This window comes from Nomascus leucogenys, chromosome 8 (assembly GCF_006542625.1).
Source record: "Nomascus leucogenys isolate Asia chromosome 8, Asia_NLE_v1, whole genome shotgun sequence".
In the NCBI taxonomy this organism is placed as follows: domain Eukaryota; kingdom Metazoa; phylum Chordata; class Mammalia; order Primates; family Hylobatidae; genus Nomascus; species Nomascus leucogenys.
Genome location: NC_044388.1, coordinates 98,686,371 through 98,692,314, shown reverse-complemented (window position 1 = coordinate 98,692,314; position 5,944 = coordinate 98,686,371).

Here is a 5,944-nt window from a genome sequence, read left to right as displayed (position 1 = left end):
AAAATCCTCAATAAAATACTGGCAAACCGAATCCAGCAGCACATCAAAAAGCTTATCCACCATGATCAAGTGGGCTTCATCCCTGGGATGCCAGGCTGGTTCAACATATGCAAATCAATAAATGTAATCCAGCATATAAACAGAACCAAAGACAAAAACCACATGATTATCTCAATAGATGCAGAAAAAGCCTTCGACAAAATTCAACAACACTTCATGCTAAAAACTCTCAATAAATTAGGTATTGATGGGATGTATCTCCAAATAATAAGAGCTATCTATGCAAATCCCACAGCCAATATCATACTGAATGGGCAAAAACTGGAAGCATTCCCTTTGAAAACAGGCCAAGACAGGGATGCCCTCTCTCACCACTCCTATTCAACATAGTGCTGGAAGTTCTGGCCAGGGCAATCAGGCAGGAGAAGGAAATAAAGGGTATTCAATTAGGAAAAGAGGAAGTCAAATTGTCCCTGTTTGCAGATGACATGATTGTATATCTAGAAAATCCCATTGTCTCAGCCCAAAATCTCCTTAAGCTGATTAGCAACTTCAGCAAAGTCTCAGGATACAAAATCAATGTACAAAAATCACAAGCATTCTTGTACACCAATAACAGACAAACAGAGAGCCAAATCATGAGTGAACTCCCATTCACAATTGCTTCAAAGAGAATAAAATACCTAGGAATCCAACTTACAAGGGATGTGAAGGACCTCTTCAAGGAGCACTACAAACCACTGCTCAATGAAATAAAAGAGGATACAAACAAACGGAAGAACATTCCATGCTCATGGGTTGGAAGAATCAATATTGTGAAAATAGCCATACTGCCCAAGGTAATTTACAGATTCAATGCCATCCCCATCAAGCTACCAATGACTTTATTCACAGAATTGGAAAAAACTACTTTAAAGTTCATATGGAACCAAAAAAGAGCCTGCATCACCAAGTCAATCCTAAGCCAAAAGAACAAAGCTGGAGGCATCATGCTACCTGACTTCAAACTACACTACAAGGCTACAGTAACCAAAACAGCATGGTACTGGTACCAAAACAGAGATATAAACTAACGGAACAGAACAGAGCCCTCAGAAATGATGCCGCGTATCTACAACTATCTGATCTTTGACCAACCTGACAAAAACATGCAATGGGATAAGGATTCCCTATTTAATAAATGGTGCTGGGAAAACTGGCTAGCCATGTGTTGAAAGCTGAAACTGGATCCCTTCCTTACACCTTACACAAAAATTAATTCAAGATGGATTAAAGACACATGTTAGACCTAAAACCATAAAAACCCTAGAAGAAAACCTAGGCAATACCATTCAGGACATAGGCATGGGCAAGGACTTCATGTCAAAAACACCAAAAGCAATGGCAACAAAAGCCAAAATTCACAAATGGGATCTAATTAAACTCAAGAGCTTCTGCACAGCAAAAGAAACTACCATCAGAGTGAACAGGTGACCTACAGAATGGGAGAAAATTTTCGCAACCTACTCATCTGACAAAGGGCTAATATCCAGAATCTACAAGGAACTCAAACAAATTTACAGGAAAAAACAAACAACCCCATCAAAAAGTGGGCAAAGGACATGAACAGACACTTCTCAAAAGAAGACATTTATGCAGCCAGAAAACACATGCAAAAATGCTTATCATCACTGGCCATCAGAGAAATGCAAATCAAAACCACAATGAGATACCATCTCATACCAGTTAGAATGGCAATCATTAAAAAGTCAGGAAACAACAGGTGCTGCAGAGGATGTGGAGAAATAGGAACACTTTTACACTGTTGGTGGGACTGTAAACTAGTTCAATCATTGTGGAAGTCAGTGTGGCGATTCCTCAGGGATCTAGAACTAGAAATACCATTTGACCCAGCCATCCCATTACTGGGTATATACCCAAAGGACTATAAATCATGCTGCTATAAAGACACATGCACATGTATGTTTACTGCGGCACTATTCACAATAGCAAAGACTTGGAACCAACCCAAATGTCCAACAACGATAGACTGGATTAAGAAAATGTGGCACATATACACCATGGAATACTATGCAGCCATAAAAAATGATGAGTTCATGCCCTTTGTGGGGACATGGATGAAACTAGAAACCATCATTCTCAGTAAACTATCGCAAGGACAAAAAACCAAACACTGCATGTTCTCACTCATAGGTGGGAATTGAACAATGAGAACACATGGACAAGGAAGGGGAACATCACTCTCTGGGGACTGTTGTGGTGTGGGGGGAGGGGTGAGGGACAGCATTAGGAGATATACCTAATGCTAAATGACGAGTTAATAGGTACAGCACACCAACATGGCACATGGATACATATGTAACAAACCTGCACATTGTGCACATGTACCCTAAAACTTGAGTATAATAATAATAAAAAAAAGAAAAAAAAGAAAATGGATTAATTTAGTTGATCACATCAATACACTAAAGAACAACAACATAATAATATAAATAGATGCAGAAAAAGCACTTGACAAAAATCCAACACTCATTTATGATTAAAAACTCTGAGAAAACAGGGGTGGAGCCAAGATGGCCGAATAGGAACAGCTCCGGTCTCCAGCTCCCAGCCTGAGCGACACAGAAGACAGGTGATTTCTGCGTTTCTGTTTGAGGTACCGGTTTCATCTCACTGGGGAGTGCCAAACAGTGGGTGCAGGACAGTCAGTGAAGCGCACTGTGCACGAGCCTAAGCAGGGCGAGGCATTGCCTCACTCGGGAAGTGCAAGGGGTCAGGGAGTTCCCTTTCCTAGTCAAAGAAAGGGGTAACAGACGGCACCTGGAATATCGGGTCAGTCCCACCCCAATACTGCGCTTTTCCAAGGGGCCTGGAAAATGGCACACTAGGAGATTGTGTCCCGCACCTGGCTCGGAGGGTCCTATGCCCACGGAGTCTCGCTGATTGCTAGCACAGCAGTCTGAGATCAAGCTGCAAGGCGGCAGCGAGGCTGGGGGAGGGGTGCCCGCCATTGCCCAGGCTTGCTTAGGTAAACAAAGCAGCTAGGAAGCTCGAACTGGGTGGAGCCCACCACAGCTCAAGGAGGCCTGCCTGCCTCTGTAGGCTCCACCTCTGGGGGCAGGGCACAGACAAACAAAAAGTCAGCAGGAACCTCCTCAGAATTAAATGTCCCTGTCTGACTGACAGCTTTGAAGAGAGTAGTGGTTCTCCCAGCATGCAGCTGGAGATCTGAGAACAGACAGACTGCCTCCTAAAGTGGGTCCCTCACCCCTGAGCAGCCTAACTGGGAGGCACACCCCAGTAGGGACAGACTGACACCTCACTCGGCCAGGTACTCCTCTGAGACAAAACTTCCAGAGGAACTATCAGACAGCTGAATTTGTGGTCTCACGAAAATCTGCTGTTCTGCAGCCACCGCTGCTGACACCCAGCCAAACAGGGTCTGGAGTGCACCTCTAGTAAACTCCAACAGACCTGCAGCTGAGGGTCCTGTCTGGTAGAAGGAAAACTAACAAACAGAAAGGACATCTACACCAAAAACCCATCTGTGCATCACCATCATCAAAGACCAAAAGTGGATAAAACCACAAAGATGGGGAAAAAACAGAGCAGAAAAGCTGGAAACTCTAAAAAGCAGAGCACCGCTCCTCCTCCAAAGGAAGGCAGTTCCTCACCAGCAACGGAACAAAGCTGGATGGAGGATGACTTTGACGAGTTGAGAGAAGAAGTCTTCAGACGATCAAACTACTGTGAGCTACGGGAGGAAATTCAAAACAATAGCAAAGAAGTTAAAAAGTTTGAAAAAAAATTAGAAGAATGGATAACTAGAATAACCAATGGAGAGAAAGGCTTAAAGGAGCTGATGGAGCTGAAAGCCAAGTTTCGAGAACTACGCAAAGATTGCAGAAGCCTCAGTAGCAGATGCGATCAACTGGAAGAAAGGGTATTGCTGATGGAAGATGAAATGAATGAAATGAAGTGAGAAGGGAAGTTTAGAGAAAAAAGAATAAAAAGAAATGAACAAAGCCTCCAAGAAATTTGGGACTATGTGAAAAGACCAAACCTACATCTGATTGGTGTACCTGAAAATGACGGGGAGAATGGAACCAAGTTGGAAAACACTCTGCAAGATATTATCCAGGAGAACTTCCCCAATCTAGCAAGGCAGGCCAACATTCAGATTCAGGAAATACAGAGAATGCCACAGAGATACTCCTCGAGAAGAGCAACTCCAAGACACATAATTGTCAGATTCACCAAAGTTGAAATGAAGAAAAAAAAATGTTAAGGGCAGCCAGAGAGAAAGGTTGGGTTACCCACAAAGGGAAGCCCATCAGACTAACAGCTGATCTCTCGGCAGAAACTCTACAAGCCAGAAGAGAGTGGGGGCTGATATTCAACATTCTTAAAGAAAAGAATTTTCTACCCAGAATTTCATATCTAGCCAAACTAAGCTTCATAAGTGAAGGAGAAATAAAATACTTTACAGACAAGCAAATGCTGAGTGATTTTGTCACCACCATGCCTGCCCTAAAAGAGCTCCTGAAGGAAGCACTAAACATGGAAAGGAACAACCAGGACCAGCCACTGCAAGAACATGCCAAATTGTAAAGACCATCAAGGCTAGGAAGAAACTGCATCAACTAACGAGCAAAATAACCAACTAACATCATAATGACAGGATCAGATTCACACATAACAATAATAACGTTAAATGTAAATGGGCTAAATGCTCCAATTAAAAGACACAGACTGGCAAACTGGATAAGGAGTCAGGACCCATCAGTGTGCTGTATTCAGGAAACCCATCTCACGTGCAGAGACACACATAGACTCAAAATAAAGGGATGGAGGAAGATCTATCAAGCAAATGGAAAACAAAAAAAGGCAGGGGTTGCAATCCTAGTCTTTGATAAAACAGACTTTAAACCAACAAAGATCAAAAGAGACAAAGAAGGCCATTACATAATGGTAAAGGGATCAATTCAACAAAAAGAGCTAACTATCCTAAATATATATGCACCCAACACAGGAGCACCCAGATTCATAAAGCAAGTCCTGAGTGACCTACAAAGAGACTTAAAATCCCACACAATAATAATGGGAGATTTTAACACCCCACTGTCAACACTAGACAGATCAACGAGACAGAAAGTTAACAAGGATATCCAGGAATTGAACTCAACTCTGCACAAAGTGGACCTAATAGACATTTACAGAACTCTCCACCCCAAATCAACAGAATATACATTTTTTTCAGCACCACACCACACCTATTCCAAAATTGACCACATAGTTGGAAGTAAAGCTCTCCTCAGCAAATGTAAAAGAACAGAAATTATAACAAACTGTCTCTCAGACCACAGTGCAATCAAACTAGAACTCAGGATTAAGAAACTCACTCAAAACCGTTCAACTACATGGAAACTGAACAACCTGCTCCTGAATGACTATTGGGTACATAATGAAATGAACGCAGAAATAAAGATGTTCTTTGAAACCAACGAGAACAAAGACACAACATACCAGAATCTCTGGGACACATTCAAAGCAGTGTGTAGAGGGAAATTTATAGCACTAAATGCCCACAAGAGAAAGCAGGAAAGATCCAAAATTGACACCCTAACATCACAATTAAAAGAACTAGAAAAGCAAGAGCAAACACATTCAAAAGCTAGCAGAAGGCTAGAAATAACTAAAATCAGAGCAGAACTGAAGGAAATAGAGACACAAAAAACCCTTCAAAAAATTAATGAATCCAGGAGGTGTTTTTTTGAAAAGATCAACAAAATTGATAGACCGCTGGCAAGACTAATAAAGAAGAAAAGAGAGAAGAATCAAATAGACGCAATAAAAAATGAAAAAGGGGATATCACCACTGATCCCACAGAAATACAATCTACCATCAGAGAATACTACAAACACCTCTACGCAAATAAACTAG